Below are 13,619 nucleotides of genomic sequence, written 5' to 3'. Positions count from 1 at the left end.
GATCTCCTTCTTTTGCTTCACGATTGGTAGCTGCAGGAGGGGTCGGTGGTTCTCCTTTATATGGTTTGATGTCATGCAAATATAGCCAGGCTCATATTCCTTTTAATTTGGCAGCTCTTGGATGACTTCATCACCTCGTATGGACCTTCAAAGCGGGGCATTCTCCAATTGCGTACAAACCTTCGTACCAGCACCTGGTCCCCTTTATATAGAATGGGTTGCTTCAATAAATCTTCTACAACAATGGGTTCACTTTTTTCACTTCTCTTTGACCCATCCCTCCAGTGCTGGACCTGTTGAGACCTCAAAGAAACACTTGCAGTCTTTGTTGTTAGGTAATGAGGCAGCTGGACAGCTACCTTCGCTTCACCATGGACATCAGTTTTTAACCTATTTGGAGGCAATGGGGTTTCTCATACAGCATCCAGTCACCAGCTCATGAGGAGTTAGATGGTGATCTGAGCTATGCTGATTTCTTAAGGCATAGAAGGCAAGGGGTAGGCAATCTAGCCATCCCTTCTTTAAAGTCATTTTTAGTTTTTGCAACCCTTTTTTTCAATAATTAATTTAATCCCATAAAGATGTCATTCACCTGTCGATGATACGCTGCAGACAACGTATGCTTAAGGCCTAATAGAATAGCTTTTTGTTCAATTAATTTATTGACAAAATACGGTCCATTGTCAGACCTCAAAACTTCACATGATGCCCTACTTGGGAAAACCTCACGCACAAGAAACTTGATGGCACATGTGGTATCAGGGTGCCTGCATGGACCTGCCTCAATTCATCTAGAAAAAGAACATACCACGACCAGCATATATCTGTAGCCATTGCATGTCTACAACATATCCACATAATCTATATGTAGGTGCTGAAATGGGTCATTGGGTCTAGGAATTGCTCCTGCCACCATTCGCAAAGTGTGCCCTGCAGTACATTTCTGGCACACAATGCAATTTATAATAAACTGTGCCACATGCTCTAACAGATTTGGCGAAAACCAGTCTTCTGCAATTGTAGCAGCTAAACTCTCTCTCTCGAGTCATCGAGACATATGCTCAGGATAGTGAAGCTGCTCCAATGCAATCCCCCATAATACTAGAGGCATAACTGGCTTTCCAGTGCTATCCTGCCTCCAAATTGCCTCTGTGGAGGATAAAGAACATCTCTGTTTCCTCCATAAATCCTGCGCTTCTTGTGTGGCTCGTCCTTGAATCTCAATTAACTGGAAAATAGACAGCATGTTAAAGCCCTCATTTACCAACATTTATCGTCCTGTCATCTGTTTAACACTTTCTATTTCAAAATTAGAAATGGTTGGGAAATAGGCTGTCATTTTGGCTTTGTTTCTGCGAGAAATTAAATCTTCCTTTTTAGTATGCCCTGCGCATTATACAACTGCGAGCATCAATGGGAGTCTTAATGCTTCAATGAGTTTATCCACTAGCACTCATGCTGCACTGGACTGATGACTGCTCAGCGGAAGCCCCTCCTTTTCCAGCGTGATAAACCTGCATGTACATTTGACGTCACATAGGTGGAGTCAGAGTATACTATCACTTCCTCATCTTCAAATCTTTAAAGCACGATGATGAGCTTCACTAATTCTGCAGCGCCTGTGCTGAGTAATGCAAAGGCAATCTCGCACTTGTCACTACCACAAATTCACCCTCTCGGTTCAGCTTACTACCACTGATCCAGTATGCCTTTCAGCAGTCGTTTGCTAAATTTTGGAAGAACCGTCAATAAAGAGAACTTACCCCCTCCCGATAGCATTTTCTCTAGCTTGGGGAATATTGTCATAGTGTTCAGTATACATTGTACAATCATGTACATAATCATCCTTCCCTACTGGTTCTTCTATAAACGTTGCTGGGTTCACTGTCTAGCATCTAACCATTTTAATCGCAGGGTTCAAAATAATTGCCTCGTATCCATATCCTCTTTGTGTGGTTAATGTACTTTTGGGTTTCTCTAAATTTGCAAATATTCGTGTTTCACAAATAATGTTACTTGACACCCCATTGTTATACGTGAAGCTTTTTCAATCGCAAACGCAGCAGCAGATAAAGATTGCTCACAGGGGTAATGCCCTTTCATAACTGGATCTAACATCCCACTGTAAAAAGCAAATGGTTTATGTCCATGTCGTAATGTAGTTTTCTCTGTGAGAGGACTGCTGTCATGACTTCTCCATTTGAATGAGAATATAGGTACAATTCTTCCTGATAATCTGGAATTCCTTACATAGGAGATGTGCTGATTGCCTTTTTTAATTCTTCAAATCCTTCAGTCATCTCATCTGAACATGTTATTTTACTCTTGTCCACCTGTGCTTCTTTAAGCCCTTTTAAAAGTGGTTGTATATGTACTGTAATCGAAAACTCAGGCCCTACAATAGTTACATAGGCCCAGAAATGGTTGCATTTCTCTCACTGTTCGAGGTTCTGAAGTCTTCATAATTGCTTCTGCTCTCTCGGGTGTCACTTCCTTTCCAAAAATATATACTAAAGGAGGAACCCCCTCAGAAAACTACTCCCAAGGGTAGTAAAGTCTCTACCTTCAAAGTAAAGGGTTTAGAGAGACAAAATATAGAAATACAAGGTAGAGAAAACATTCAGCAGCACCACACTCAAGGGTTCTTGTCACAACATATACATTTTATTAATAATCATTATAAAACATCATAAAATACAAATATATACTAAAACATAACTAATAATAAAGTGCAAGTGAGACCAAGAAAAATGCTCACAATTAAATTGTAACAATCCATTCCTAGTCTCTAAATGAACTAGGGAAAATCTCCTATTTAAACATTGATGTAACACATAAAGGAGAACAAATTGTTTTTACACAACCCAGTAAGGCTAATTATTGGTATTCTCCCTCGACATGTTTCAGTTCATATATTTTCATTTAGAACTTTCTTCAGGAGGATGTTTTAATCCGTCACTTTCTCTTTACACTTCAATACTGCACATCATGGTTTTCCAAATGTGCTTGAACCATATAGGTGCTGCTGAAACAAATATAAAAACACACTGTACACCTAAACATTCACTAAAGGATAGACAGATTTAATCTGTATCTCGCTAGGGAAAGAAGAAAAAAGCATCTTTACTTAGCGTGGGAGTGGTGGTAGTACAGGAAGAGACTGGATTAAATTTCATCTTCAAACAGGTATTTCACCCCTAGAGGGTCCAATTATCTGTATGGATACATATAAATTGCATCAGACTACTATTAGGAGCCTAAATTAACTGTCTGTCAAGCTCTAGCATGCACCAATGCCATAAAAAACTGTATTCATTTTTCCTGGACAGTGTCATATAAAAAGTATAGGCACTGTTACATAATTTTGCCTCCTCGGTTCGCCCAAACGGTTGTTCTACTTCGAAAAAAACAACACAGCAGCCAAACAGCTCAAGGATCATCCTCTTAGAGGAGCGTTGCGTGGAAGACAGAGGAGAAAAGTAGCTAATTACCTCTTAACTTCAAAATTGGAGTTCTGCAGCGCATTCAAATGGATAGCAACATTTCAGATCGCGTCATCATCCACTCAGGTTGGACATATAATCTGACTTCTAAACTCGGTCCAAAAAACGAAGGAGTGAGGCCTCTGCAAAAATGAGGGAAAGCAGTGTTAGTAGTGTTTAGCTGTAGGTGGAGGGGCTAAATCTCAGAGGATTAATAATGCAGGCTACAAACGTGCACAGCAAAACGGCGCACGTTGCGTAAGCTCTAACGCTTCCAGTTACCTTAAATGTCACTTCTTATAGACGCGTCTGGTGAAAACTGCTTTGACTGACTCGATTTCCTATAGAGGCAGATTTAGTGTAGGCAAAAAGCGGAACGATAGGATCAGATTTAGTGTTTTTAAGCACTCTCCATTGTTTGGAGATAATATTTCGAACGGCCAAACTCTGGTAAGTGAATGTATTTACACACACTATTCTATCTTCAAGCTGTTTGTTGGGTTTTTTATCCAACAGGGCTTGTCTGTTATTATTAAAAGTGCGTTTTGCCGCCTTTCTAATGAGTTTCTTAGGATAGCCTCTGTTTTGGAGTTTAGGCTTTAGATGTTGGGCCTCCTTTTCATAAGATTCTTTACTAGAACTATTGCGTTTTAACCTTAAAAATTGCCCTTAGGGCAAATTATCTCTCAGGTGTTTAATATGATGAGATTGATAGTGCAAAACTGAGTTGTTCTCTGTGTCTTTATGAAAAGGTTTAACACTAATTTTGGCATTTTCATGGTGAAAGAGGTTGGGACCAGATCCAAATCAGTTTGAGTCAGGAGTAGTCCTCTATTTTATCCAAAATGTCCTGTTGTGGTATCTTTGTGTACACAGACACTGTATCGAGAGTCAACATATATTGAGTATCTCAATTGTATTCCATGTCTTCAAACTTATTGATCACATCTTTTGTGTCTTTTAAATAGGATTTCATAGTCAACACATACCCTTTCAGATAGTGATCGGAAAAGATGGAGAGCAGTTCCAGAATGGAATTGATTCCCGCAACGATCGGCCTACCAAGTGGATTAATGAGGGTTTTGTGAATCTTAGGAAGACAATAAAAACAATGAATACTAGGATTTTTATCAATCAAGAAATCACTTTCTTGAGGGCTAATCCATTCTCGCACCTTAGCTTTGGAAACTTTCAGCTCGATCAATTGAGCTAAATCTTTTGTGGGGTCCCCACTAAGGTTTTTGTAATAGACCTCATTCAGGAGTTGTCTATTATATTCGTTCATATAATCGGTACGGTACAGCACTACTATTCCACCACCCTTGTCCGCTTTTTTAATCGTGATGGACTCATTATTAGCAAGGCTCGCGAGAGCCAAGGTTTCCAATTTCGTGAGGTTCTGAAACGCTCTAACATTCCGTTGTTCAAGTTTTTCAACCTCAGCTAGAACTCGCTTCTCGAAAACCAATTTGATTCACCATATTGTTCGGACTCAATTACTTTGGAGACACAGCAAACAATTCCTTAATATGGATCTTCTGCATAAGTTTGTAAAAGTCAGTATGGAATTCGAAGGGGTTATGTGCCTTAGTAATAACGAACCCTAACCCTTTCTCTAGTACTGACTGTTCCGTTTTTGTTAAAACGTAATTAGACAAATTCACTAGAAGCGACTCCTGCTTCGTGTTTGCTTGTGGTTGTCGCTCCAGGTCCCTCTGGACTGGCCTTGGTATAAAAAAGGTCTGTGTGAGTTATTCCGGTTTCCTCGTGTTTGTCTGAAATTGGCATTGCCTCTACCTCTTTTAGGTGGTTCGTTAGAACCTCCTGCGCTTGGATCGTCTGGGTCGCTGGCACTACTATCATTGCTACTGCTATAGGATGTGGCATGAAAACAGACTCTTCTTGATCAATTATTCTGACCATTCTGTTGAAAGGCTAGGGTTTGATACCCTTCTTTTGTGTATGCAAATGCTCTCTCATGAGTGAATTTGGCTATGTCTTTTTTGAGTCTAGAGATTCGGTCCAGAGTATTGCTTTGTTAGAACTCTTTCATCCCTTTCTCAATCTCCCCAATTCTTTTTTATATGTATCTAGAGATATACGTTTTTTAATACCTTCTTCAATGTTTTTGAGATCTATTTCGATTTTCTCAGCAGTCTCTTTAGCAGTGTCAATGATAAGAATTAACCAGTACCTGCCACAACGGTTGGATATATAACTTTATTGGAGTTTAAATTTGGAGTTATTCAAAAACAACCTAGGTTCATTCGGGACTATCAGGCCCTGCAGTAAGGATTTATTCTTTAAGTACTCGAGCATAATTGCCCCATGCAATTCGGTGCGGATAAGTATTTACTTCATCCCACTCTATACTTATATCATTGTTTTCTCCCAACATACTGCTATTTATGATAGAAATGGCTTTCATGAGGGCGGTAGCGTAATCATGGCTATATGACAAGGCTCTGTCGTCCGTCATATCTATGACAAAATGAATCGGCAAGGTGCAAGAGCTAAAACAGTACAGCTATAGGCTCCAAAAACCACTGTATAGGTTTCCTGTGACAAAGATGCCACTGTAAACAAAAAATATATACTAAAGGAGGAACCCATTCAGAAAACTACTCCCAAGGGTAGTAAAGTGTCTACCTTCAAAGTAAAGGGTTTAGAGAGACAAAATATAGAAATACGAGGTAGAGAAAACATTCAGCAGCACCACTCTGAAGGGTTCTTATCACAACATATACATTTTATTAATAATCATTAAAAAACATCATAAAATACAAATATATACTAAAACATAATTAAGAATAAAGTGTAAGTGACACCAAGCAAAATGCTCACAATTAAATTGTAACAATTAATTCCTAGTCTCTCAATGAACTATGGAAAATCTCCTATTTAAACATTGATGTAACACATAAAGGAGAAAAAATGATTTTTTCTCTTCCTCTTCACTAATCATCTGTCCCATGAAGAACCACACTTTAATCTCAGATCACTGCTGCTTCTAGCTCTAAGGGGATACTCTGCCCTTCTTCATCATCCATGGGGATTTCTGGTCCAAACAAAAATTCATCTGATACACTCATTAGTTTATCTATCAACCTAGGTAACCATGATAATGAAACATTCACTCCATACAAAAATACTTCTGAATCTAAGGGAACTCCTCATAATGCTTTCTGTCCTATAAAAGCTAATATAAACGCTTGCACATTCATGTAATGAATCCCTGGGATAAAACACACTATCCCTTCATCAGTAAAGGATATCGTCATGTTAAGTTTCATCATCAAGTCATGCCCTGATATGTTAACTGGTGTCTGTCTAGAATATAATAATGGCATTGACATGTCATGTTCTCCTATAGAGATTGGTAATTTGTCTGTAAAAGGAACTAAACTTATCACCCCAGAAACTCCCTGTGCATTCATGGCAATGCCTGACATTGGATATTTTCCCTCACAGACACAGGAATGAGTCTCTCCAGTGTCTACAAGAAATGAAAATGTTGTGCCTCTTATTATCGTCTTACCCCTTGGTTCCTCTTAGGGGTCTGGTATCACAGAAAGTACTGAATACATCAGGTCACTCTGTGGGCTGAACTATTGTGGATATAAATTCATCCCTGTACCTGTGAAAGGATTTACTACTACCATGGTCACACTTCCTAATTTGGGTGCAGGTGCTTGCTGGGCTCCTGTATTCATATTCCATTGTGGTGTCATGACCTCTTGTGTTTGCACTTGTTGAAGTTGTCCCTGTGGCAATTGTATTTGCAATGGTGCTTGCTGTGTTTGCTGTGGTTGCATCTCGGAACCTGCGTGTGATCTTGGGCATAATACTCCTGCAGTTCTGTATTATATTGCAGAACACAGCCCATCCCCCTCTTGGAGTTTGTCAATTTTGCTGCATGACTCCTCTGCTTCTACATTTTCTGGCTATGTGTCATATTGTACTGCAATTCTAACATTCTCGGTCTGTCTGTCATTAAATCCTCCTCTTCCCTGAGGGTTCTGAAATCCACCTTGTCCTCCTCCTCTAGGTCCATTCCCTCTTCCTCTTGGCCAAAAACTATACCCACCCTGATCTGTGGGATACACTGCTTTATTTTGCTGCACTGGTCGCATCTTCTGTGTTACCCCATCTTCATTACTCGTCAATACTGCTCCAAATATGGCCAGTTCTGATAACATTTTCTGAACTAACTTTGCCTCCTCCTGCTTCCTTCTCTTGGCTTTCTTCCTATTCTTCTCCTGTAACAATAGACAGTGATGCATGATCATCAATTGTATTTCTGGCCATGGTTTCGCTTTCATTTCCACCTGTCTTGTCATTTGCCTTTGCACTGGCTCAGGCAGTCCAAGACACAAAATGGGGTATAATAATGCCACTGTTTTATCTCACGGTTTTCTCATTTTATGGAGCCATTTCTCTTGAATAGCTTGAATAGAGGCAACAGGATCTTCATCCTCTCCCATTTACCTAGTCATAATCACACCCATATCTGATGTATTCGGATATTGTACTCTGAGCGCCTGCCACACATCTGTGACATGTTTTGTGCAGTCACACCTGCGTATCCTGCTCACTTCCAAATGTCGTCAGCTCTCTCCCCTAGAGTAGCTGTTAGCAGGCCTTTTATGTCACCTATGGCCCACGCCATTCCTGATCTTCTTCTCTCTAGCTCATAAATCCATTTTCCCACACCGGAAGCTAAACTCAGTAATTTACATTTTAAATAATCTTTATCCATTTGTGGCCACAGAATATATTGTGGTCGTCCTCCCCCTTGCTCTAATAATGGAAACTGTGAAAATCCTGGTTTATAATCATATCTGCATACACTTCTTGTCTTGAAGGTGTAGCTAGTCTCGCCTGATTGTCTTCGTCCTGGCAATGCCCTTAATCTACAAACATAAGCCGGGGATACATCCCACGCACTGCCAGATCATACTTGTAGTTGCTCAGTGAATAGTGTTGATTCTGTGGATCTTTCTTTGGGGTCCTCTAGATCTGACTATTTTAGCCCTTTTTCTACACTAGATTATTTTAAAAATCTGCGTGCGCTCTCCTTTAGTGCTCTCTCATTTTCTTCCCTTTCTTCATCTGACATTATTATGCCCCAGCTTCAATCTAATCTGCTTAAAGACAGCATTCTGTGCTTGTCTGTTATGAGATCATCTGACCTTCTTCCCGTTTCCCTCAATAGAATTGCTTCTATGTTTTCTTGGGTTGTATACCCTTCTTTAGCCCTCATTTGCATATATACAAATCCAATTCTTTTCCCTACGTTTTCCATGTCTCGCTCATCAGCCCATGTTCGTATTCTTGGTATTCCTTGCAGCTCCCTATGGGGCTGTTGTGACCCTTTCTCTTCCTCAAATCGTTCTTGTGCCTCAATTGGCACCATGCTTTTATGGCATATATACTCTATCTCATAATCTTTTAGTCTGTGCCTTCTGTTAATTTCTTCTTCTCTCTTCCTCATCTTCCCCTTGCCTTCTTTTCAACCTATGCACTTTCATTGTTTGTGCTTCTATCTCCTCTCATCTCTTCTCTACCAACCTCTCCTCTCTTTCTTTGTCTCATACCTTCTTTGTTCTTCCCTTTGCTTTTTTCTCTTGCCATCTTTCCTTTATATGCTCTCTCTTCTTCCTTTTCTTTCTTGGTATTCTCAAAATTGATCATTTCGAATTGGCTGAATAGTACAATTGGCCGAATTCAGGCAGCACTATTTGGTCATTTCGAAATGATCAATTTGGGTAATCACTACCAAACATGGGGAGCAGGGATTGTGGGGGTGTCCCCTGCTCCCCATGTTTTGTAGTGATTGCCTTTGGGGGTAGTTGGGGTGGCCCCCGCATCCAGAGTTATGGAGGCGGGGGCCAAAAAAAAAAGAAAAGCGGACCCTGCAGCGTCGGATCCGACCCACGTTGGAGGGACGGATCAGACGCTGCAGGTTCATATAAGGCCCAGGTGATGACACAGCAAGTAGAGAGTGGGTGGGGTGTGTGTGGGGATGGGTGGGTTTATAACAGGGCAGTTTTGGCTGCAGCAAAATTGGCTTTGCGGTCGATTTGACCCCAATCAATTCGACCGCTACCAATTGTGCCACAGCCAAAACCTATACAACCTCTTTCTTTGCTCGCTCTTCTCTTTCTCGAACCCCAACAATGCCCTTATCATCCAGCTTCAGTAATATTGCCTTCTCATCCATTTATTCTCTACTAGTTTTACTCCCCTAGGTGTGAGCTTTATCTCTTTCTATTTCCTTGTCTCTTCCTCTTTCTCTATCTGTCTATCTTGCCTATCCTCCCTCTTCGCACAGCGTTTACTTTCATCACTTGTCCTGATATATTTGTGTTCTCTACTTTTGCTCTCTTTTCCATATTGTCCTTGCTGTTATAAGCGGGGGGTGGGGGTAGGGGGCTCATTTGCCGGATTAACGTACCCCATCACTGCTTAAATTCCTTTAAGAGATAAAATCCCTTCTCCTCTGCATCTATGCTCTTATTTCCAGGAGGTGTAAGGTGAGCCGAAGGCGTTTCATCCTCCCCTTTTTGCTGATTAAGCAACCACTGCTTCTCAGCTGGATCTTCTTTCTCACTCTGGTACATCTTCCATAGCTCTAAAACAGCCAACCTTTTCTGTTCCTTCTTTCCCTTATATGTAGCATGCAAATATGTTGTCATGTTTCGCAATACTGTTTTTGAAAACAAACCCTCCTAAGGCAACACCATGAGTGTCTTATTGGCGGTGCCTTGAACCCACTTTGAAGGATACTTCCTTATTTTAGCTATATATCTTGGCAATGTCCTACATAAGTGTAGAAGGGGAGTATCCCCCATACTGACAAGTCGATCTCAACTGTCTATACTTACCCAATCCTTTATTATTTTCTTTAGTTTATCAAATATACCACACTGATCAATTTGAGCAAGGACAATTAATCGCCCCTTATATATCAGAACATCAAAACATTAACCGTTTTTTAAAAATCTATACAATGCTGTTGTTGTTGTTCCTTCATTTAAACTTTCTATCAATTTTTAATATCGTTGTTTTATCATTGATATTTTAAGACTCTCTTCTTAATTTATTTACGAATTTCCTTTGATTTTTATCCTCCTGATTGACGTCAACATTTTGACTAAAGATCTTAATAATCACTTTGATTTCTTTACTATCGTTTTATATCTGTTAGTTTACACACAACAAAAGTTTTAAGCTGACATATTATAATCCCCTACACATGATATGATATGATATGATAAGTCATTTATAACATGCCTGTACACAAGTGTTTCTAGGCGCGACAAGACACAGGGGAAAACAGTGGGAGGACAAGACAAACAATCTTACTAGGACAAGTGTCATTCAGATCGTGCAAGTGCCAGTACAAGAAGTGCAAGGGGAAGGGGGGAGAAGTGCGAGAATGAGTAGTACAAATGGAGGGTGGGAGAAGTGCCAGGAAACAGGGCATGATGCTCAGAGTAAGTGCAGCACAGGGGCAGCGCAGCTCTCATTAAGTGCAGGGAGGTAAGGGACTGTAGAGGCTACAGTTACAGCCCCTAAGTGCGTGAAAGGCCAGAGGCAGAAGAGGTGTGACTGATCCAGAGAGAGCCTGGTATCCAGTGAGACTCTGAGGGTGGCCAAGCAAGACAGCAGGGGAGGGAAAGAGAGATAGCAGAGGAGATGAGGAAAGTTTTTAGCTGCTTCCGGAACTTCAGGTGGTCCGGCTCAAGTTTGAGAGGGGTAGGGAGGCCATTCCAGAGGGAGGCACCTTCAGAGGAAAGAGATCTACCCCCCCACTCTCTGCCTGGAGACGCGTCTGACCCTTAAAGAGTTGGAGGTAGCTGGGAGAAGGGCTCGAGCAGGAAGGTATGTAGAAAGAGAGCATTGGATATAGTGCGGGCCCCGGCCACCACAGAAAGCCTTGTGGACAATGCAGTGGATCATGAACTTGATCATTGCAGCAACCCGGAGCCAGTGGAGGTATTTTAGGGCTGGAAAGATATGGTCCCTGGGCTTGAGGTCAAGGATAAGTCTTGCAGTCCTGTTCTGGAGAAAGTGAACTTCTGGGGGAAGGTGTGAAAGGGAAGAGTACCTTTGAGGACGTGCAGCTGGAAGTGGGAATTCTTGGCGACATCCAAGATTTGCGGAGAGAAAGAGAAAGGGAAGTCGAAGATGACACCAAGGTTTTTGTCCCAATATGAAGGATCTCCATCTTACTGGCATTAAGGCAGAGATCGTTGGAGGTGCACCAGTCCTGAATCGTGGCTAGACAGTCAGGAATGAGTGAGAGAGGAGAGGTGGCTGAGGGGAGTCTGAAGGAGAGCTGAGTGTCATCCGCATGACACTGAAAGTTAGAAGAGAGGGTAGAGATCAGGTAGGCCAAAGTGGCCAATTAGAGGTTGAAAAACCAGGGTGAGAGGATAGAGCCATGGGGAAGGTCACAGGTGGAGAGAGAGAGAGGTGGTGGAGAGAAAGGAACCACTTTGGACCTGGGAGGAGCAGTCCAAGAGGAAAGAGGTCAACCACTCCAGGGCCTGATCTGGAGCTGTTTCTGGGAGCTGTCCTTTCATGTGCATTTGCATTTTATTTAATTTTCTGTGCGTTTTCTGTGTATTGCCATTTGCATTTTAATTATTTTCTGCGTACGCCTTCTTTTACTACCTTTAGTAAATGTATCTCATCTCATCTTGGAGTTTGATATGCTCTCTTCTTATTTGCCTTGCCTCAGGAATCCTTAACATCCCTATTTGGAGTCTTTTTAGTGGGTACACATGTGCACCTCTTGGAACCTGGAATCGAGGTATCTGTTTTTCTTCTTTATAATCCCCAAAATTCCTGTTACATTTATGCATATTATTTACAACACTGTCCCTCCCCCAACTTTTGTCACTTTAAATGTTCTACTTACATCCGTGGCTCAGCTCGAGTCCCTTGCCATTGACTTTCCCCAACCGACCAGTTCACCTTCCGTCCACAATGTACCTCCAGCGACCGGACAGGAATTTCGTCAAAGGGGGCCCTGTCAACCATGTCTTCGTACACGTGTTTCTTTATGCACCATTCTCCACAGGAAGGTCTGCGGTCTTCTGGCTAATGGCAGAAGCAGTCGACCAATCAGAGGTCTCGATCTGGCCCTAGGTCGATTAGACTTGAACCATCCGCACTGCTACCAAATTGTGCTCTAGCACATTGAAGAGTCTCTTGTGTGTAGATGGGATTACCAATACAGATCTCAGACCAAATAACTGGACAGACTCAAAGGATATGGCAAAATACTACTTTAGTCTCAATTTAATAAAGGAAAGCAAACTGGCAGACATCAGACTGATGCTTGCACACTCACACACAAACTTGATTATACAGGTCTTATACCCCAATATGCTCATCTATGATGTCATCCTACGTGTCAAACTGTAAAACCTATGGAAGGGAGGGACTGGTTAGGGGAACACATGTACCTATGGTATACACAAGGGTTAGTACATCATTTGCTGCCTCTTATCTGTAAGGCACACCTCTAACTACCACGAAATATGTACAAAACTAATTAAAGCAGAGAAAATGGCAGTGGATTGGTCTATGTGACATTCTATAGCATGTTACCCCAAAGACCCTCTGATTGTTTGGTATTCTTACCCACAAATGGACTTTCGGCTCGTCAGAAGCATGTAAGCAAATCGAAACCCAGGTGCTTGAGTCACATCAGATTACTCTCCACTTTCCCAATGACTCCATCATCTCTCATCAGTCTGGCCATCAGCCAAAGGTCCAATCTCTGGTTGACCTTGTAGCCTGCCCTCTGTTCTGGGACATTCAAGGGAGTGTAAGCACATCGCTATCTTCATCCGAAGCATAATGAAAAGCCCTTGTTATCGACTTCTGAATCACGTGTGAAGAGACAACAAATCGGTCCATTTTTACCTCTTATTTACTGCTATTTGATTTAATTATACTGGGTGTTCTTGCTTCTCTTGGCCTTTAGAGACTTTCTCACTCCATCTTGTATAAACATTATGCACTTTTAATTGTCCAATACTTGCTCTTGCAGATGTTTTCTTCTTTTTTTAATCTAAGAGAAATATGTCTTATGTCCATGGCTTATCCATCCGCCTCCCT

General features: G+C 41.4%; 1 long non-coding RNA gene across 1 annotated transcript in view; it reads right to left on the bottom strand.

Annotated features, from left to right (window-relative positions):
* The window catches only part of LOC138522224 (uncharacterized), a 109,144-nt gene that overhangs the window by 65,368 nt on the left and 30,157 nt on the right, over window positions 1-13,619 (bottom strand). The gene's annotated exons all lie outside the window — the stretch shown is intronic.

The sequence above is a fragment of the Ambystoma mexicanum genome, chromosome 1q, assembly GCF_040938575.1.
Source record: "Ambystoma mexicanum isolate Mex_15411 chromosome 1q, UKY_AmexF1_1, whole genome shotgun sequence".
Taxonomy (NCBI): Eukaryota; Metazoa; Chordata; class Amphibia; order Caudata; family Ambystomatidae; genus Ambystoma; species Ambystoma mexicanum.
The sequence above is the reverse complement of the archived record's forward strand: the minus strand, read 5'-3'. Positions and strand labels throughout refer to the sequence as shown.